The following is a 22,926-nucleotide window of genomic DNA, read 5'->3' on the forward strand; positions in this document are numbered from 1 at the left end:
TAAACTCTTTCCTCTCCCCTAAGTAACAACTACCCTAACTTTTTTTTTTTTTTTTTTACCAATTTCTTTCTTTTCTTTAGATTTATCACCTGGTATGTAGCCTTAACTGAGTTTATTTTTGGCAGCTTCTGAATTTTATATAAACAGAATCATATTGTAGGATTTTTTGTCTTTCCTCCACTGTTGCTGTACATGTCACTTCTTTTCATTGCCGTATGACATCCCTTGTGTGACTATAACAGCATTTACTTAACCATTCCCCTGTCTCCTGGGTAATTTTGCTTTGGAGCAAGTTTGAGTACTACTAAGATCTTCCTGGTACAGCTGCATTAAGCACACAGGCGTGTACCTCTCTGGTGTACACACCGAGATGATTGCTAGGTTACTGGGTCAGTGTGTATTCTAGTTTGCTACATAAAGCCAAACTATTTTCCAAAGCAGCTGCCACAACTTACACTCCCACCACAAGGGTACATGACAACTTCTGGTGCTCAACTTCTCCAACTAGCCTTGTCAGACCTTTTAATTCATGCTAACAGAATGGCTATGTAGTGGTCTCCTAAGAAGTCTTCATGATGTAGAATTTTATAATTAATTTCAATAAAAAATTCATGCAATTTTACATCTGACAATTGCTTCAATGGAGACTTAATTATGACCAAGAACCTGTTCACTTTTCCAATGGTTGCTGCACTTCAATTTCTTGCCAGGTGCAGCTCCCCACGGTCACTCCACCCGGGGCAGGGGGCTTGTGTCAGCTGGCCTGACCAGTAGAGCAACCCAGACCCTGGTCAGAGCTGGTTCATCTCTGCTAACATATAACCCAAGTCAAAACTAAAGAAATCTTGTCTTCCTTCTCTGAGACTCAAAGAGATTCTCACTCTTTCCCAAAGAACTTGAACATGAGCACATAGATAGCAAGAAGGAGTGAAGAGGCCCTTTGAAAACAGAGCAAAATGGAGGAGGATGCTGGGGAAAAACTGACACAGGTGCAGCCCACCCTATCTCAGATGTTTCAATTAGATCATCAATAAATACCCTTTTTACTTTTAACAGCTAAGGTCCAGTTACATCAGAAAGATCCCTCCCTGATATGATCACATATTCAAAAAACATGGGTCTCAAGAGGGGCGGAAGATGGCGGCGTGAGTAGAGCAGCGGAAATCTCCTCCCAAAACAACATATATCTATGAAAATATAACAAAGACAACCCTTCCTAGAATAAAGACCAGAGGACACAGGACAATATCCAGACCACATCCGCACCTGAGAGAACCCAGCGCCTCGCAAAGGGGGTAAGATACAAGCCTCGGCCCCGCGGGAGCCGAGCGCCCCTCCCCCCAGCTCCCGGCGGGAGAAGAGCAGGCAGAGCGGGAGGGAGACGGAGCCCAGGGCTGCCGAACACCCAGCCCCCGCCATCCGGGCCAGAGCGCAGGGCCCTCGATGCTAGGAAAACAGGGCAGCAAGAACAGTGAGCAGGCACTGGAGGCTGGGCGACAGAGGACATAAGAAAAGCGCGCGACCATTTTTTTTTTTTTTTTGCTTTTTTGCTGCTTTGTTTTGGCGAGCGCTTTTTGGAAGTCTTAAAGGGACAGGGACCCCAATACTAGGGAAACAGGGCAGAAAGACCAGTGAGCAGAGGCCTGAGGCTGGCACCGGAGAATAAAGAAAAACGAACGACCACCTTTTTTTTTTAATTAAAAATTTTTTTTTTTTTTTAATTAAAAAAAATTTTTTTTTCTTGTTTTTTTCCGTGGTCGTTGTTTTGTTTTGGCGGGTGCTTTTTGGAAGTCTTAAAGGGGCAGGGCGGGTCACTTAATCCAGAGGTAGGGAATCCGGGACCTCTGGGCACCCTAACCCCTGGGCTGCAGGGAGCAGGGAGGCCCCTTACGGAGATAAATAGCCTCCCAGCAGCTCCTGCTCCAACGCGACTCCACCATTTTGGAGCAGCTGCCCGAGCCAGGCCACGCCCACAGCAACAGCGGAGATTAACTCCATAGCAGCCGGGCAGGAAGCAGAAACCCTGTCTGCGCGCAGCTGCGCAGCACAAGCCACTAGAGGCCGCTGTTCTCCCAGGAGAGGAGGGCCACAAACCAACAAGAAAGGAAGTCCTTCCAGCCGTCACTCGTCCCAGTTCTGCAGACTATTCCTATCACCATGAAAAGGCAAAGCTACAGGCAGACAAAGATCACAGAGACAACACCAGAGAAGGAGACAGACCTAACCAGTCTCCCTGAAAAAGAATTCAAAATAAGAATCATAAACATGCTGACAGAGATGCAGAGAAATACGCAAGAGAAATGGGATGAAGTCCGGAAGGAGATCACAGATGCCAGAAAGGAGATTGCAGAAATGAAACAAACTCTGGAAGGGTTTATAAGCAGAATGGATAGAATGCAAGAGGCCATTGATGGAATTGAAATCAGAGAACAGGAACGCATAGAAGCTGACATAGAGAGAGACAAAAGGATCTCCAGGAATGAAACAATATTAAGAGAACTGTGTGACCAATCTAAAAGGAACAATATCCGTATTATAGGGGTCCCAGAAGAAGAAGAGAGAGGAAAAGAGATGGAAAGTATCTTAGAAGAAATAATTGCTGAAAACTTCCCCACACTGGGGGAGGAAGTAATCGAACAGACCACGGAAATACACAGAACCCCCAACAGAAAGGATCCAAGAAGGGCAACACCAAGACACATAATAATTAAAATGGCAAAGATCAAGGACAAGGAAAGAGTGTTAAAGGCAGCTAGAGAGAAAAAGGTCACCTATAAAGGGAAACCCATCAGGCTAACGTCAGATTTCTCAACAGAAACCCTACAGGCCAGAAGAGAATGGCATGATATATTTAATACAATGAAACAGAAGGGCCTTGAACCAAGGATACTGTATCCAGCACGACTATCATTCAAATATGACAGTGGGATTAAACAATTCCCAGACAAACAAAAGCTGAGGGAATTTGCTTTCCACAAACCACCTCTACAGAACATCTTACAGGGACTGCTCTAGATGGGAGCACTCCTAGAAGGAGCACAGCACAAAACACCCAACATATGAAGAATCGAGGAGGAGGAACAAGAAGGGAGAGAAGAAAAGAATCTCCAGACAGTGTATATAACAGCTCAATAAGCGAGCTAAGTTAGGCAGTAAGATACTAAAGAGGCTAACCTGAACCTTTGGTAACCACGAATTTAAAGCCTGCAATGGCAATAAGTACATATCTTTCAATAGTCACCCTAAATGTTAATGGGTTGAATGCACCAATCAAAAGACACAGAGTAACAGAATGGATAAAAAAGCAAGACCCATCTATATGCTGCTTACAAGAAACTCACCTCAAACCCAAAGACATGTACAGACTAAAAGTCAAGGGATGGAAAAACATATTTCAAGCAAACAACAGTGAGAAGAAAGCAGGGGTTGCAGTACTAATATCAGACAAAATAGACTTCAAAACAAAGAAAGTAACAAGAGATAAAGAAGGACACTACATAATGATAAAGGGCTCAGTCAAACAAGAGGATATAACCATTCTAAATATATATGCACCCAACACAGGAGGACCAGCATATGTGAAACAAATACTAACAGAACTAAAGGGGGATATAGACTGCAATGCATTCATTCTAGGAGACTTCAACACACCACTCACCCCAAAGGATAGATCCACTGGGCAGAAAATAAGTAAGGACACGGAAGCACTGAACAACACAGTAGAGCAGATGGACCTAATAGACATCTATAGAACTCTACATCCAAAAGCAGCGGGATATACATTCTTCTCAAGTGCACATGGAACATTCTCCAGAATAGACCACATACTAGGCCACAAAAAGAGCCTCAGAAAATTCCAAAAGATTGAAATCCTACCAACCAACTTTTCAGACCACAAAGGCATAAAACTAGAAATAAACTGTACAAAGAAAGCAAAGAGGCTCACAAACACATGGAGGCTTAACAACACGCTCCTAAATAATCAATGGATCAATGACCAAATCAAAATGGAGATCCAGCAATATATGAAAACAAATGACAACAACAACACTAAGCCCCAACTTCTGTGGGACACAGCAAAAGCAGTCTTAAGAGGAAAGTATATAGCAATCCAAGCATATTTAAAAAAGGAAGAGCAATCCCAAATGAATGGTCTAATGTCACAATTATCGAAATCGGAAAAAGAAGAACAGATGAGGCCTAAGGTCAGCAGAAGGAGGGACATAATAAAGATCAGAGAAGAAAGAAATAAAATTGAGAAGAATAAAACAATAGCAAAAATCAATGAAACCAAGAGCTGGTTCTTCGAGAAAATAAACAAAATAGATAAGCCTCTAGCCAGACTTATTAAGAAGAAAAGAGAGTCAACACAAATCAACAGTATCAGAAACGAGGAAGGAAAAATCACGACGGACCCCACGGAAATGCAAAGAATTATTGGATAATACTATGAAAACCTATATGCTAACAAGCTGGGAAACCTAGGAGAAATGGACAACTTCCTAGAAAAATATAACCTTCCAAGATTGACCCAGGAAGAAACAGAAAATCTAAACAGACCAATTACCAGCAACGAAATTGAAGAGGTAATCAAAAAACTACCAAAGAACAAAACCCCCGGGCCAGATGGATTTACCTCGGAATTTTATCAGACATACAGGGAAGACATAATACCCATTCTCCTTAGAGTTTTCCAAAAAATAGAGGAGGAGGGGATACTAACAAACTCATTCTATGAAGCTAACATCACCCTAATACCAAAACCAGGCAAAGACCCCACCAAAAAACAAAACTACAGACCAATATCCCTGATGAATGTAGATGCAAAAATACTCAACAAAATATTAGCAAACCGAATTCAAAAATACATCAAAAGGATCATACACCATGACCAAGTGGGATTCATCCCAGGGATGCAAGGATGGTACAACATTCGAAAGTCCATCAACATCATCCACCACATCAACAAAAAGAAAGACAAAAACCACATGATCATCTCCATAGATGCTGAAAAAGCATTTGACAAAGTTCAACATCCATTCATGTTAAAAAATCTCAGCAAAATGGGAATAGAGGGCAAGTACCTCAACATAATAAAGGCCATCTATGATAAACCCACAGCCAACATTATATTGAACAGCGAGAAGCTGAAAGCATTTCCGCTGAGATCGGGAACTAGACAGGGATGCCCACTCTCCCCACTGTTATTCAACATAGTACTGGAGGTCCTAGCTACGGCAATCAGACAAAATAAAGAAATACAAGGAATCCAGATTGGTAAAGAAGAAGTTAAACTGTCACTATTTGCAGATGACATGATACTGTACATAAAAAACCCTAAAGACTCCACCCCAAAACTACTAGAACTGATATCGGAATACAGCAAAGTTGCAGGATACAAAATCAACACACAGAAATCTGTGGCTTTCCTATATACTAACAATGAACCAACAGAAAGAGAAATCAGGAAAACAACTCCATTTACAATTGCATCAAAAAAAATAAAATACCTAGGAATAAACCTAACCAAAGAAGTGAAAGACTTATACTCTGAAAACTACAAGTCACTCTTAAGAGAAATTAAAGGGGACACTAACAAATGGAAACTCATCCCATGCTCGTGGTTAGGAAGAATTAATATCGTTAAAATGGCCATCCTGCCCAAAGCAATATACAGATTTGATGCAATCCCTATGAAACTACCAGCAACATTCTTCAATGAACTGGAACAAATAATTCAAAAATTCATATGGAAACACCAAAGACCCCGAATAGCCAAAGCAATCCTGAGAAAGAAGAATAAAGTAGGGGGGATCTCACTCCCCAACTTCAAGCTCTACTATAAAGCCATAGTAATCAAGACAATTTGGTACTGGCACAAGAGCAGAGCCACAGACCAATGGAACAGACTAGAGAATCCAGACATTAACCCAGACATATATGGTCAATTAATATTTGATAAAGGAGCCATGGACATACAATGGCAAAATGACAGTCTCTTCAACAGGTGGTTCTGGCAAAACTGGACAGCTACATGTAGGAGAATGAAACTGGACCATTGTCTAACCCCATATACAAAAGTAAACTCAAAATGGATCAAAGACCTGAATGTAAGCCATGAAACCATTAAACTCTTGGAAGAAAACATAGGCACAAACCTCTTAGACATAAACATGAGTGACCTCTTCTTGAACATATCTCCCCAGGCAAGGAAAACAACAGCAAAAATGAGTAAGTGGGACTATATTAAGCTGAAAAGCTTCTGTACAGCAAAAGACACCATCAATAGAACAAGAAGGATCCCTACAGTATGGGAGAATATATTTGAAAATGACACATCCGATAAAGGCTTGACGTCCAGAATATATAAGGAGCTCTCACGCCTCAACAAACAAAAAACAAATAACCCAATTAAAAAATGGGCAGAGGAACTGAAGAGACAGTTCTCCAAAAAAGAAATACAGATGGCCAACAGACACATGAAAAGATGCTCCACATCGCTAATTATCAGAGAAATGCAAATTAAAACTACAATGAGGTATCACCTCACACCAGTAAGGATGGCTGCCATCCAAAAGACAAACAACAACAAATGTTGGCGAGGCTGTGGAGAAAGGGGAACCCTCCTACACTGCTGGTGGGAATGTAAGTTAGTTCAACCATTGTGGAAAGCAGTATGGAGGTACATCAAAATGCTCAAAACAGACTTACCATTTGACCCAGGAATTCCACTCCTAGGAATTTACCCTAAGAACGCAGCAATCAAGTTTGAGAAAGACAGATGCACCCCTATGTTTATTGCAGCACTATTTACAATAGCCAAGAATTGGAAGCAACCTAAATGTCCATCAATAGATGAATGGATAAAGAAGATGTGGTACATATACACAATGGAATACTACTCAGCCATAAGAAAAGGGCAAATCCAATCATTTGCAGCAACATGGATGGAGCTGGAGGGTATTATGCTCAGTGAAACAAGCCAAGCGGAGAAAGAGAAATACCAAATGATTTCACTTATCTGTGGAATATAAGAACAAAGGAAAAACTGAAGGAACAAAACAGCAGCAGAATCACAGAACTCAAGAATGGACTAACAGGTACCAAAGGGAAAGGGACTGGGGAGGATGGGTGGGTAGGGAGGGATAAGGGGGGGAGAAGTAGGGGGGTATTAAGATCAGCATGCATGGGGGGGTAGGAGAAAAGGGAGGGCTGTACAAAACAGAGAAGGCAAGTAGTGATTCTACAACATTTTGCTATGCTGATGGACAGTGACTGTAAAGGGGTTTATAGGGGAGAGCCTAGTAAACATAATATTCGTCATGTAAGTGTAGATTAGTGATAGAAAAAAAAAAAAGGGCAGTTCCTGTGTGGTAACCTCCAACGAGTTCTACACAAGGGTATAAAGGGCATATAAAAGTGTAGGCAAAGGGTCTGTTTGTGTTTATACAAAGGATCAAAGCCTAATTGGGCTACCCCGAAAATGAACTAAGATACGATATGAAAAAGAACTTCCAACATCTGCACTCTCTGGAAGACTCATGCCAGAAGATGATCATCAAAAAACCCCAACAAAGATCCACGCACTGCTACAGCTGTAGATGCACTCATCCCACCAGTTCCTGGACTTGCCATGGGAATGAGGAAGGAGATATCTAAGCTGGCCTGTGCATACAGTAAAACAACAAAATTGGACTGGATCTATACTGTTGGAACTCAACCAAGAATTTGGAGAAGTGCAAATTGTAGCGCTCCAAAGTCTTACAACTACAAACTATTTACTGTTAAAAGAACATATGGCATGTGAACAGTCCCCAGGAATGGGTTGTTTTAATTTGTCTGATTTCTCTCAGACTGTTCAAGTTCAGTTGGACAATATCCACCATATCATAGATAAGTTTTCACAAATGCCTAAGGTGCCTAACTGGTTTTCTTGGTTTCACTGCAGATGGCTGGTAATTACAGATATGCTTTGGTTATGTAACTATACTCCTATTATGTTAATGTGTGTGTGCAATTTAAGTAGTAGCTTAAAACCTCTACATGCTGAAGTTACTCTACAAGAAGATATATCAAAGAAATAATCAATCTTCCCATGTTTTCTTCCACCTGCTACTTCTATAGCTTTTCTTCTTCCTTCCTAATTACAACCCTTAAATAGAATTCATGCCTCATATCAAATTTACCGAGTATCATAATTCTTCCAAGTGGTAAAGATACCTCAAGACAAATGCTGGGCATAGAAGCCACAGGGCATAAATATGCAAAGAAGTAAAAAGCTAACTTTTTCAAACAATAAGGCTTCTCTCTCACTTACCAACTTCACATTTCCCTGTATGGCCCCGGAAGATGACTGGTTAGCCAGAGACGGGTAAGATTCCTCAAGGGAGGAACAACCTAAGACAGGCACAGTCGCAGGGGGGCCATCAGGTGAGAAATTGGGGATCAACAGAGGTGAGGCTTAGAACCTCACCCCCCCGTTCTGAGAGAAATGTTCTGCATACGTGGATGTTTTATTGCCCTGGTCTAGCTTGGATTAACACATAGTCTACAGGCACACACCTGATCATCTACATGTGCTCTCTTACAACACTAAACTATGTTTTCTACCTTTATCTTGTATCTACCTACCACTTCAGCATTTTATTAAAAATAATAATAATAAAGAGAGAAATGTGGTATCCACATATAAATCAAGTATAAAAACCAAATGAGTATTCATATTTGAACTGATTGTTTACAGTTCATAATGCATGAGCAAAACCGAAAGTTTCTGTGATGACTGCCCTTGTACTGTTCACTATGTAACTTATTCATTATGTAAGAATTTGTTCTACATGTAAAAACTTGTTTGTTATGCCTCAGAAGATTGGAGACTGACAAAAATTAGGCTTGGGGTGGATTAATGATTGTGCATTGAGCATTGACTCCCCTATACAGAATTTTATTGTCGTTAACAACCATTTGATCAATAAATATGAGAGATGCCCTCACAAAAAAAAAAAAAAAAAGGACAGACTTCCAATGGTAAAATAAATTAGTAACCGGGATGTAATGTATAGCATAAGGAATATAGTCAAGATATTGTAACAGCCTGGTAGGGTGATAGCTGGAACCTAGAATTATGTATATAAATGTTCTACCACTGTGTTGTACACTTGAAACTCATGTAATGTAATACTGTGTGTCAACTACCCTTCATTAAAAAATAATTATTTAAAAAAAAAAAAAAAAAAACATGGGTCTTAATCTAGTGAGCTATACAAGCCAAATAGGGTAACACACACACACACACACACACACACACACACACACACACACACACACACACACACACACACACACACACGGTCTTAATCTAGTGAGCTATACAAGCCAAATAGGGTAACACACACACACACACACACACACACACACACACACACACACGGTCTTAATCTAGTGAGCTATACAAGCCAAATAGGGTAACACACACACACACACACACACACACACACACACACACACACACACACACACACACACACACACACACACACACACACACACACACACACACACACACACACACACACACACACACACACACACACACACACACACACGGTCTTAATCTAGTGAGCTATACAAGCCAAATAGGGTAACACACACACACACACACACACACACACACACACACACACACACACACACACACACACACACACACACACACACACACACACACACACACACACACACACACACACACACACACACACACACACACACACACACACACACACAGCCTCAGTAGTTTTTCATTCATATGCTGTGCATCAAAACTATTTATCACCCAAACTTGGACTACACTTCTTGTAAAATGGCAAGCTAACTTTGTTTCCTTGGCGAAAGAACTGAAAATCAATAGTTGCAATTTACTTGTCTTTGTCTGGTATAAACACTTTGCTGATTATATTATCCCTGTTGGAATGTAGTAACAAAGTTACAATAACCTTATAAAATGAATTAGGAAGTGTTCCCTGTTTTATTCTGAGGAAGAACTTGAGTAAGACTGACTGGATTTATTTCTTGCTTGAAAGTTTGGTGGAATTTAACAAGAAAGCCCTCTGTGCCTAAAAATTTTTAATTACAGATTTGATTTAATGGTTGTAGGACTAGTTAAGATTTTCTATTTCTTCTGCAGTTACTTTTATTAAGTTACATTTTTCAAGAAATTTGCTGACTTCATACAAATTTTCAAACTTGCTGACATGATGCTATTTCTAATAATGTTTTGTATTTCTATATTACAAAATATAAAAAATATTTTTTGAAAACCCAGTACTGAATCTGCAGTGGTTTTTCCCCTTCATTTCATTTACTTTGCCACCTCTTTTTTTCCATTATCACTGTTAAGAGAGGTTTGCCAATTTTACTATTCAAAGAACCGATTTTGGGTTTTGTTGGTCTTTTCTACCATAAATTTTCCATTTGATTAATTCCACTCTTATATTTATTATTTTCTTCCTGTTGGGTATTTGGGTTTTTTTTGCTATTTTATTTCCTAACTTCTAATTAAAATAATGCTTAGCCTACTGATTTTCAGCTTTTCTAAAGGCTATAAATCTCCCTTCATGTATAGCTTTGGCTGTACTCTATTCTCCAAGTTGATACATAGTATTCTCATTATCACCCAGTTAAAAATATTGTCTAATTTCCATTATATCATCTTCTAAGACCTATGAGATTTAAAAATACTTATTTTTAAACTCTCATGGATTTTGTAATTACCTTTTTTGCTATTGATTTATAGCTCAATTCCAGTAAGGTCAGAGAGTATAATCTGTATTATTAGAACAATGCTTTGAAATGTATTGAGATTGTACTATGGCCCAATATTGGCCCATTTTTATAAATGTCCTATAAGTGCTTGAAAATAAAGTATACATTGCAGTTTTGGATGGAATGTTATTTATACATATGTCAGACCGAGGGTATTGATCCTGTTTAAAACATCTGTGCTTGCAGATTTTCTTTTTTGTCTGCTTATTCTATCAACTGCTAAGACATGTTGAAAACTCCACTATGACTGTACATTTGTCTACTCTTCCTTGTACATACATCAATCTTTACTTTCTATATTCAGAAGTCATATTATAAGGCTTATCCATACTTAGAATTATGATTTCCTTTTGATTTGAACCTTTTATCACCGACCAAATTCATTTCTTTTAACCTCCTGGACACAAAGTTAGATTACATTCCCTGCCTTTCCTGCAGTTAAATTTGGTTATAAGATGTGGGCTCTGCCTAGTAGGGTGGAAGATAAGTAATGCGGACCACCTTCAAGCCTAGTCCACGAGCACTTGTATGACTCTCCATACCCGTCCCTTCCCCCAACGCTGAGGATACTGCAGAGCATTCCAACTCCTAGGAGATGGTGGAGTCACAAGGTGGAGGAAATCAGAATCCCTAAATGACCATGTGGAGAGCAATCTGCCAACCAGGGCTATCTGCACTGGATTTGTGTGAGCAAGCAATTTGTTTAAAGTAAGCTACTGAGTATTTTGTTATAGGAACTACCCACTGTATTTCGTGAAATGACACTCATTATCTCTAGTACTGTCTTTTTCCTTAAAGTATATTTTGTCTGACATTATACAATCTTGCTTTGGGTTAGTGTTTACATTCTTTTTTTTCATCACTTTACTTTCAACATTTCCTAATCCTCACGTTTTAGATGGGTTTCTTGTAAACAGTATATAGTTGGATTTTAAAAAATTTTTATTTGATATCTTTTTTTACTTGGAACATTTAGTCTATTTACATTGGAAGTACTTAAATATTAATGCAATATTTACATTATTACATTACAATTACTCATATTTAGATTTAATTCTACTATTTTACCAGGGGCTTTCTATTTGACTTCTTCTGGATTGTTATCATTCTAAACTCTGCCCCCAAGGAATCTGGATGTTACACATTCTATTTTTATTTTTTTAGTGATTATTTTAAAAATTATAATGTGCAAGTTCTTATCAAAGTCCAATGTTAGTATCTTTACTGTTCTCTCAGACAGCAAGGACCTTAAAATATTAACTCTTTATCATATTTCCAACTTTTTCCTACTGTGTATTTATGTACATGTATATATTTTGTCATTATCAGTGTTTTATATACTACTCATTCATTTTTATTAGCTACAGCATTCTCTCTCCAGGTATTGAAGCTATTACTCCTAGTCTCTGGCCCTCACTGCTGGTGCTGAGAAGTCATTTGTTGCTCTTTCATAGGTGATGGTGTGTTTCACTATCAGATGTTTGGATGTGGATTTCTTTTTACTTATCCGGCCAGCTATTTGTTGAACATCTTGAATCTGTGGTTTGGCTTCTTTCAGAGTCTCTGGAAAATTCTCAGCCATTATCTTTTCAAATACTGCTTTTGCACCATGTCTCCCCTTCTCAGAATCCAATTACAAACACACTAGACTTCATCAGTTCCTCTGCACCTCCGGCCCTTCCCTTGGTGTCTTCTGCATTTCCATTTCTGTACTTCATTCTCGTTTTTCTTCTTTTGCTCTATTACTACTGGGGGTTATACTGATTGACGTTCCAGTGTTAAAACAGTCTTTCATTCCTGAGATAACCTCACTCGATCATTATATAACATCTTTTTATACACTGCTATATGGGTTCTATTCACTAACATTTATGGAGGATTTTTGTGTGCATGCAAAACACTGCCTGGTGGTTTTCCCTCACTGTGTCTCCAGTTCTGCTTTCAGGGTAGTGCTGGCCTCACAGAATGAGACAGCAAGTGTTCCCTCCTCTTTGATTTCCTGGAAAAGTTTTTTGTTAAATTAGTATTCTTTCTTCCTTAAGTGTTCAATACAATTTACTAGTGAAGCCATATGGGCTTATAGTTTTTTCGAGGTAAGGATTTTAACTACTAATTCAGTTTCTTTAATAAATATAGAGTTATGGAGGTTATATATTTCTTCTTGTGTCAGCTTCAGTGGTTTGTAATTTTTAAGGAATTTGTTCCTTTTATTTGTCAAATTTACTGGTGTAAAATTATTCACAATATTCCTTATTACCCTTTCAGTGTCTGCTGGATCTGTAGTGATATAGTCCCTGAAATTGGCAATGAATATTTCTTTTTTTTCCCACTGATTAGAGATTATTCTGGATATAATATTCACCTTTAACTTACCAGTGTATCTTCAAATAATATTATAATTCTTCAGGTGCAGTAATATCATGTCTCCATTTCTCCCCTCCCATCCCTTGTGCTATTGTTGTCATTTACTTACCTCTACAAGTATTAGAAATCCCACAATACATTGTTATTTTTGCTTTCAAGAGTCGATTTAAAAAAAGAGAGAGATTAAAAGTGAGAAGGTTTACCTATCTATTGACCATTCTGGTTCTTTCCATTCCTTTGTGTAAAAGCTCTCATCTGGGATATTTCCCTTCTATCTGAACTTCCTTTAACATTTCTTATAGTGTAGTTCTGCCGGCAATAAGTTCTGTCAGCTTTTCTCGGCCTAGTAATTTTTATTTCACTTTCATTTTTGAAAAATATTTTTGCTAGGTACAGAATTCTAAACTAACAGGTTTTCCTTTCTGGACATTAAACATGTCACTATTGCCTTCAGGTTGGCACAAGTTCTGACCAGAAGTTGGCTGTCATTTGTGTATTTCCTCCTGTGTAATGTGTCTTCTTTCCTTCTTGCTACGTTTGAAGATTTTCTTCTCTTTGTCACTGGTTTTTCAGCAGTTGGATTATGCAGTACCTTGGTATGGTTTTGTTTATCTTATTTGAGGCTTTTTAGCTTCTTGGTTTGTAGTTTTCATTAAAGTTGGACATTTTTCAGTCTTTCCTTCTTCAAATACTGCTTCTATTCTCTCCTTTCCTCTGGAACCACAGATACAGATATCTCAGAGCAGCTATTTTGTCTCACTGGCCACCAAAGCTGTTACTTTGTTCAGTCTTCTTCACTCTTTGTGCTGAGTTTTGGATAGTTTCTATTGCTGTATCTTGAAGTTCACTGATCTTTTCTTCTATAGTGCTAATCTGCTATTAATCTACCTCATTTTTCATTTCAGATATTGTATTTTTTATCTCTAGACGTTCTATTTCAGTCCTTTTTTACATCTTTCATTTTGAACATGCTTTTTCCCCTACCTTATTAAATATACTGTTTTAATATCCTTGTCTGCTAATTCCATCACCTGTGTTATTTTTATATCTGTTTCTATTGACTGATTTTTCTCCTGGTTAGTTAATAGCATATTTTCTTGCTTTTCTGCATGACTGGTAATTTTTAGTAGGTGCTAGATACTAACATTTTTTACACTGCTGGATGCTGGAACTTTTTGTATCCTTTTAAATACAGCTGGGGCTTTGTTCTGGGAATACAGTTAAGCTACTTGGAGTCAGTTAGGGCAGGTCTGCAGCAGTCTTTTAGTCTTGGGCTAATTCAGGCCCACTAGTAAGATGATATCCTTCAGAGGAATCCACCTGAGGCCCTACATGAAGAGGCTGCTCTGAACACACCCACAAATTGTTCAACCTACTCCTTTTGGGTGGTTTTCTTCCTGGCTTCAAGATGTTTCCTCTGGTGTATGTGCAGATCAGTACTCAGCCAAAGTCTCAAGGGGGTCCTTCTGTAGATCTCTGGAGTTGTCTCTCAAGTAGCTCTTTCATCTCCTATAATTTGCCCCTCAATTTCTCATCTCCTCATCCTTCCCAAACTCTGACTTCTGTTTTGTTACTTCAGTAAGGCCAGTGGCTCTGTTTGGCTTCTGTCTCCCTGACCTTTAATGTGGAAACTGTCTCTAGGCCATAATTGGCAAACTGTGGCCTAAGGGCCAAATCCAACTTGCTACCTGTTTTTTTTACAAATAAAGTTTTATTGGAACAATCCACACCCATCCATTTAGCCACATGGTATAGAAATAGCCATGGACAATGGCAGAGTTAAGTACAGAGCTGTGACAGAGACCATATGGGCTGCAATCTGGCCCTTTAGAGAAAAGTTTGTAGACCCCTGCTCTAGAGAATAAGCTGGAATAATCATAGGGCTCACTTCATTTGTTTCCTTTATTTCAGGGAATACAGTCTAACCAATATCTGAAAACTGTTATTTCATGTATTTTATCTGATTTTCAAGTTGACAGCCAGGTTTGGAACTAGGGTGAGGTGAGTGAGGCACATGTTTCATGTACTAATTTTAAGGAAATGCCAAAAAACTCAGTAATAGAGATAAAAGCAAAATTGATACAAAAAACCCACAAGAAATAAAATACTAAATTTTATATAAAGACCATATCAGTAGCAGTGCTATGCCAAACCATACTGGAGCTAAGACAAAAGGAAAAATCCTTAATCCTGCCTTTATTTAAGATTTGATCTTTTCGTTCTGCATTTTTTGGTAACAAATTTGGTATTTTTAAAGTATTGCATTAAAATGATGCTAATCTCAGTCATTGAGCTTCCTAGTGCCCCCCTAAAGTTTGCACCTGAGATAGCAGCTCTCACCTCACCCTAGTTCTGCTGGAGAGTAAATCTGGTCCCTGTTTTCCATCACGGCAGAAATGGGAGACTCAAGAATGACTTTCTTACTGAGCAGAATCACACAAATACATTGTAACTACAAGAGTTTATCAGCACATTTTCTTTCTCAGAAATACCTTAGAAACAGAAAATGCTTCAATGTGAAACATTATGCTAATTACTTCTGTTTGCACTGTCTTATATGTACATGTTCCCACAGGTACCTACTTTGTAGACAGGAAAATACTAAACAACGTTCTTACAATGATAGAAGTAATATATATAAATATATATATGCATGCAAATTATTTACATACATGTATGCACACACACACTGGGACTCTAAGAGAGTCCTGTACTGGTTCCTGGATAAATATCCAGGTGATACTGGGAGGTACACACAAAACAACCATCTATAGCAACTACGACCAAGTCAGTTTGCTGCCTGGTGACAAGTAGGTGCCTGTCTCCAAACGCATTCGGTCATCTGAAGGCAAACCCACCAACCAACTTCCTTTCCTGGTTCTGCAGGATCACCATCATTCTGAAAGTAGCCAGTTCATTTCCTAAGTATTAGCAACTCCACTCCTCTCCAACAAACATGGCAGGAAAGAGCTGGACAGGCAAAAGGGCGACTCATCTCAGTGGGAAGAAAGTAACTGCACATAAGCCAGTCTCTACATATTTTCTACATTGTTTACTTCGTTTTCCAAGGCACAGGCACAGGCACAGGCACAGGCAAATATTAGTGTGGTTCTGCTCAGCAAGAAAGTAATTTCCTGAGTCTTCCACTTCTGCCATGATACAAAACAGGGACCAGAAAAAATAATTTCCTTAATTAAAAATTTTTTGGTATTAAGTTTAGTGAGAAAACAGAGGCTATGAAATTTTAAATTATAATTTTTATGACAAAATAGTCTGGAATTCATGAAACTCAATTTAACAATCAGATGCCATTCAAATTCACAAAGCATCGCCCCCACCACATCTCCCTCCTCCAACTGCTCCTTCTGACACATTGAGTGGGAGTCTACCCAACCCGGCTTGGCTCAGCCTGCCCTCCCCTGCCAAGACCCTGCCCTCTCATCACAAGGTGGGCTTTCAAACATAGCCCACTGCCTCTTTCCTCCTGTGTTTCTGCTCCTTATCTTCCACTCCTTCCACTGTCCTGTCAAACATCTACCTCAAACTCAAGACTCATTTCAAGTATCCTGACAACTACTATTCACACTAAACTCACAGTTTTTCACTAAACTTCAGGGCGGAGATCATGCTGAACTATCTCTGTGGTCCCCCTAGTGCCTAATAAGGTGCCAGGAACCCTCAGGAAACACTTGATTTCTGTGGAATTAAACTCCTCTAAGCGCCTTTCCACGAAACTTCCCTTCTCAGTGAAAGCAACCCTCCTCCAACCCTGGTCTATACTATAAGGACACCCATCGTAACACTTACAAGCCTGTGCTAGTGTTAGCCTGGCTTCCTTCTCTCTCTCTCCCATCTGACTGTGAGATTTTACAGAGACACACAGAAATATGTCTTTTTTCTTGAAACCAATGTAATATTGTACAAAAATTATACTTCAATAAAAAAATATTTTAAAAAATTGTTATACAAATCAGTAGCAGACTCACAGACTCCAAGAAGGGACTAGCAGTTACCAAAGGGGAGGGGTGCGGGAGGGTGGGGTAGGAGGGAGGGAGAAGGGGATTGAGGGGTATTATGATTGGCACACATGGTGTGAGTGGGGGTCACGGGGAAGACAGTGTAGCACAGAGAAGACAAGTAATGACTCTGTGACATCCTACTACACTGATGGACAGTGACTTCAGGGGTATGGGGGGGACTTGATAATATGGAAGAATGTAGTAACCACAATTTTTTTCATGTGAAACCTTCATAAGAGTGTGTATCAATGATACCTTAATAAGAATAAAAATAGTTATAAACATAGGAAAACTGTTCAGTGCTATTTACTAAATTGAACATATACATACTCTATGGCCCAGAAATTCCACTTCTAAGTACAGTCTAACAGAAATACATATATATATGTTCACTGCAGGACATGTGCATTAATGTTCGCTGCAGAACTCTTATTACGGCCCTATACTGGAAGCCACCCAAATGTCCATCAATGGAATGGGCACAGAAACTATGGTATACACACATAATGTAATATTATGAAGCAATGACAAAGATTGTTCTATAGCTACATACAACAACATGGATGTATCCCACAAACCTAATGTTAAGGCAAAAAAAAGCCAAACACAAAAGAGTATGTACAGCATTTTATTTATATAAAATATCCCTGAGTAGTAGTGAATGGAAGTGGGTATGGAGATGTCTTCTGGGGTTCTGTTTTAACCTCGTCCTGATTACCCAGGTTTGTTGAGCTTGCTAACATCCAGCAAGCTGTACACTTATGACTTACGCTCTTTATGCTATATTACAATCTTAAAATACATAAAATACTTTAGCAAATGGAATAATACTATCATGGACACTACCATTTCCGTAGATAGTATCTTCAGGGCAATGAAGAGGAACATTTGCTGGCTACCTACTGTGTTCTGTGTAGTAAGTGCTGCCTCGTGTGCATCTCACTTAATGCTGCTAAGTAACCCGGGAGAGATCACCCTGAGGCTCGGAGAGTACATGCCCGAGGCTGTGCAGCTAGTTACTCCCTTAAAAAAAAAAGAAGCACATCTTCTTCAGACTTGCACCCTCAGCACTTAGAAAGGGCCTACCACACAGTAAGCACTCAATACATATTAGCTGCAGCTATTACTAACTTACTTCTGTCATTATTCATTTATTCCTCACCACTCTATAAATACTTTCCTTCTTTTCCCCTCCACTGTAGAAATGCAGAAACTGAACACAAAGATTCAGCACCTTCTCCACATTACACATTAGCAAGCAGCAGAGTGGCCTGCCTTTCAGTAACATGCTCTTAACAATTATCTGTTATTAGATAGTGACTATCATCAACAAAGGCATGCTCAGTCATGAAGTCATAAAACTCAATAAAGATTTATGCTGTGAAATTAGATTTTCCATTTGCAGTCTCAAATTATCTTTAAGAGGCTATCCAATGGTCCAACTCCCTCCCTGGCCCATTGAGGAACTAAGATAATGACATTTAGCAACTTACCCAAAGTTGGAGTCACCAGGACTGAAACCAGGACCTCAAAGGCCAGAGCTCCCTCCATGGCAAGCTGACCATGTACTCTCTCCATGGTTCTGACATCTGTCAATTCAAATCCTGGGCAGTCACCTAATTCCTTAGCAAGAAGGAAAATACCTACCTCTAAATCCTCAAACTGTCATCAGTGTCTAACAGATACCTTTGCTCCTTTTTAAAACAAAGCATCTTTTCCACTGTTGTGAATTTCAGCATTCCTAGAGTTTGTGTATTCCCTTACGACTAACACATGACATCCACAACCTAACAGATCAAAGAAAGCACTGTTAGCTGAGTCAAGTAAGGCTGTTCTGACCTCAAAGATGGTACTGAGATTTTGACTAGGCTAAAACAAAATTTCTGACATCATTAAAATAATTATTTGCTTAAGTTCCTAGATATTTAATATGGGACTTGACTAGAATTATTTAGCTTATTTTTGAAAAGCATTATCCAAATGGATCTGAATAAGGAGAAAAAGAGCCAAATAAGAGTGAAATGACTACTCCAAGGATAATAGTTAAAACTACTTTTGGATGAAAGAAGCTGTGTTTTGGAACTCTAATGCAATGGAGAGTATGGTCTTGTTTTTGACACTAGGATAGGTTTCTCTCAAGTCCCACTCAGTGTAAATCATGCTCACACATCCATTACCACAGCATACTTACTTTAGGCCTAAAATATAAAATGCCAGACATTCTTACAGATAGATGAGTCATGTTGAAAATTTAAGAGACCTAGAATAGTATTTCTAGAATCTCTTTGAATTTAATATTCTGATGCTACAGAAACCCTTCAGAATAAATCTACTTCCTAATCAAATGTGACCCCCACTCACATCTCACTCCGTTGCTAAAACTGCTAAACCCAACAGTAAAAAGTTTTCTTCATGACATTCAAGTGATCATATTATTTTAACTTACAGTTGTACAAAAGTGTGAGACCTCTCCAGGTCACCCTGAAATTTTAATATAATTGGCCTTCCAAATAAACTATTCTGCAATGTTGGCTTTTGCTTAATACAGTTATGATACACTGCGGTTTACTCAGTGAATTTAAATAGAGATTTGTTATGAACATAAAATCCCTTAGGTCTCCCCCAAAATTAATCAATATTTTGATAATGAAATATTCTACTCTCAACACTTTTTATATGAATAAAATGGCTACATTAATAAAATTTTCTACTGGAATAACATGAAAATAAATCTGTATTTGTAGGTTAGAGCAGTGCTGCCAAACGCGTCCAGGACAGACTCAGCAAGCCAGGAGAGCCCAGAGCAGGGAGTGAGCACCTCTTCCCCTGCACCCAGGGCAGCCGGAGCCACAGCTGAGGCTTGTCTGACCCCAGGGTCCATTTCTGTCATTCTTGTATGTGCCCAGTAAATATTTTCAAGCAGTGGCACCCTTCCCTCACTCTGGGTCCTACAGTGAAGAAAATGAGAGAGAATTTCCTATAAATTAAATATCAAAAGCACTAGGGCAGGTTTTACTACTTTCTGAAAATACCTCATTCTCCTCAAAAATCTCTGTTTGAATTAGAAGGATCCGTTTAGATTTGCTGCCCTTACAATGATGTGATCACTTCCATGAAAAAAAACTTGAGGAAAGAGCAAAAGGAGGAAGGACCCACTCATAGCATAAAGCCACCTATTCTTAGTTGTTTCCTACTCTTTGAAGACTATAAGTATTCAACAATTTGAAAAAAATAGTAAGTTTGTAATAGAAAACCATCTCTGGGTTGAATCAGGAAGCCCTTGAAAATTTCTAAGACAGTCCTGTAAAGGCAATGGTTGGCATGGCTCACCACAACCACCCAGGGGAAAACTAGTGTCCCAGCTCACCTCTTCATTCAACATGTGCTCGAGTGCCCAGGGCAGGGCAGGTCCCACACAAGTGGCTGAGACAAACCAGCCTGCTGACCATGTGCGGGGAAGGAGACACAGCACCAGTAATAGCATGTGCACCTGTGGGATGTGAAATCTACCGAAGGGAAGCACATGGTGAATGCATCAGTGACATCCACTTGTGTGGGCCTAGGGGCCTCCCTGTGGAGAGGATGCTTAAGTCATCATCTGAAGGCCTGGGATAAATGAACTATTCCTATAATTCTCAGACTTTAAGATGATAAACATAAGTAAATGCAATAAGAAAAACTGTTTAAAAAGTGCCTCATCAGAGAAAGACAAATACCAAATGATTTCCCTCATTTGTGGAGTATAACAACAAAGCAAAACTGAAGGAACAAAATAGCAGCAGACTCACAGACTCCAAGGGACTAGTGATTACCAAAGGGGAGGGGTGGGGGAGGGTTGGTGGGGAAGGAGGGAGAAGGGGATTGTGGGGATCATGATTGGTGCACATGGTGCATGTGGGGTCAAGGGGAAGACAGTGTAGCTCAGAAAAGACAAATAGGTGTGTGGCATCTTACTATACTGATGGACAGTGACTGCAATGGGGTGTGGGGGGGTTCTTGATAATAAGGGTGAATGTAATAACCACACTGTTTTTCTTGTGAAACCTTCCTAAGAGTGTATATCAATAATATCTTAATAAAAATATATATACATATAGGAAAAAAACGTGCCTCAGTACTGAAAATCAATTTAATGTCTTATTTGATAGGTTATACAAGAAAAGATCCCATTACAAGTCTAGGGTGCCAAACTTCTTTTTGCTGTATTTCTGCTTGTCGTTACTTAATGTGTATGTGTGTGCATACATTAATATATATCAAGCACAAGAATAGAAGTATATATATATATATATATATATAATTTATTATATTGGTAAATAATAGTGCTTGATAAATATTAATTGAATGAGTGAGTTGCTGGCCAGAGCTTAGAAAATGTTTGTTAAAAGAATACTTTTCTTCTCATACTTCTTTTCCAAGCAACAAACTAACCTCCATAGCAATTCACTTTCAGGAATTACATTACATTTCAAAAATATCTTTATTAAAGGTGACACAGGAGCTGTTTTCAACAACTCATACCAGAATCCTCATTTTAAATATTAACAGAACTTTTAGATGAATAAATATAAATGGAAATGAATTTGTAGGAAATAAGTTTGTTTTATAAGATCTGTAGTTGTAATAAACCAAGCCACTCATAACAATGAATGATAAAACTGTCTAGCCGTATTAGGCCTTTTCAAATTCCCAGGCAGAATAACAGAAACAATGTTCTAGGAACTGTGGGTTTTGAGCTAAGGTTCCAAGCTAAGAACAACTCCATTAATTCTGGGCAACAAGACCCAAGGCTGGGGTTGGGGGAAGAAGTCATCCCAAGAAAGGACAGCAGACTGCCCCGGCCTCATGAGAGAGGCAGGACAGGCCAGGTGTCCATGGAAGGGCTGGACAGGAGCTGGGCCGGGGACGCATGCTCTGACACTCCCCTCCGCACCCTGGGGCTGGGTTTCAGTGGAACAGTGGGCTGGCGGGGGGAGGGAGTGAACACAATTATTTCCTGAGGTTTTAACATTTATGTGTCTTCAACAATCTAGAATATTGAAGAGTCAAACCTGAGCCCCATCCTAACCCTTTCTTAGTGAAATGTTTCAACTCCGTTAGGACACAGTTCCAATGCAACAGAGAAACCACGCAGAAAACAGAAGTTACTTCATCGCCTAGATGTCCTATGGCTGAGCACAAGCTGCCAAGGAAGCACGTAAAAGGGGTGTTTACTCCAATCTGAAGGTCTGAAGACCCTTGCAAAACAATCCCGATTAATGAATCTGCCTGTGAGATGCCATTTTGTAATATATGCAGGGCTTTACCTGAGTGTGAAAATTTGTCATTGTTAATTTAATACATTTTTGGGGCAAGTGAAGAAAGTGTCCTCCTTCAATTAATTCTTATTTTTCTAAGCCAAAGAACAATTTTATGGGATTAAACTGTTGAATTCATTATTAGTTTATCACTAATAACAATGCCTGATTCATTTAATAGTGAAAAATTAGTAAGTACTCCTCCAAGGAGACCTGATTGGCGGTGAAGAGTCAAAGAATGTTCCTTTGATTTTGGGGTTTTATCTCATCTAAATTACCTACGGAACTCCTGCCACACTGTTGGCTAACGCACTTGCTTTAGAGACCTAATTAAGTTATTAGACTCTTAAGTAGGGCATCTAGGTCACACGATTTTTCATATCAAGAAAAATCGGTGTCCCCAAAGATCTAAAAGCAGAAAC

The 22,926-nt window shown here is 39.1% G+C and overlaps 1 protein-coding gene across 3 annotated transcripts in view; it reads right to left on the reverse strand.

The window, feature by feature from the left end:
• Window positions 1-22,926, reverse strand: part of TRAF3 (TNF receptor associated factor 3) — a 138,405-nt gene that overhangs the window by 68,538 nt on the left and 46,941 nt on the right. The window lies entirely within an intron of this gene.

The sequence above is a fragment of the Manis pentadactyla genome, chromosome 11 (assembly GCF_030020395.1).
Source record: "Manis pentadactyla isolate mManPen7 chromosome 11, mManPen7.hap1, whole genome shotgun sequence".
Taxonomy (NCBI): domain Eukaryota; kingdom Metazoa; phylum Chordata; class Mammalia; order Pholidota; family Manidae; genus Manis; species Manis pentadactyla.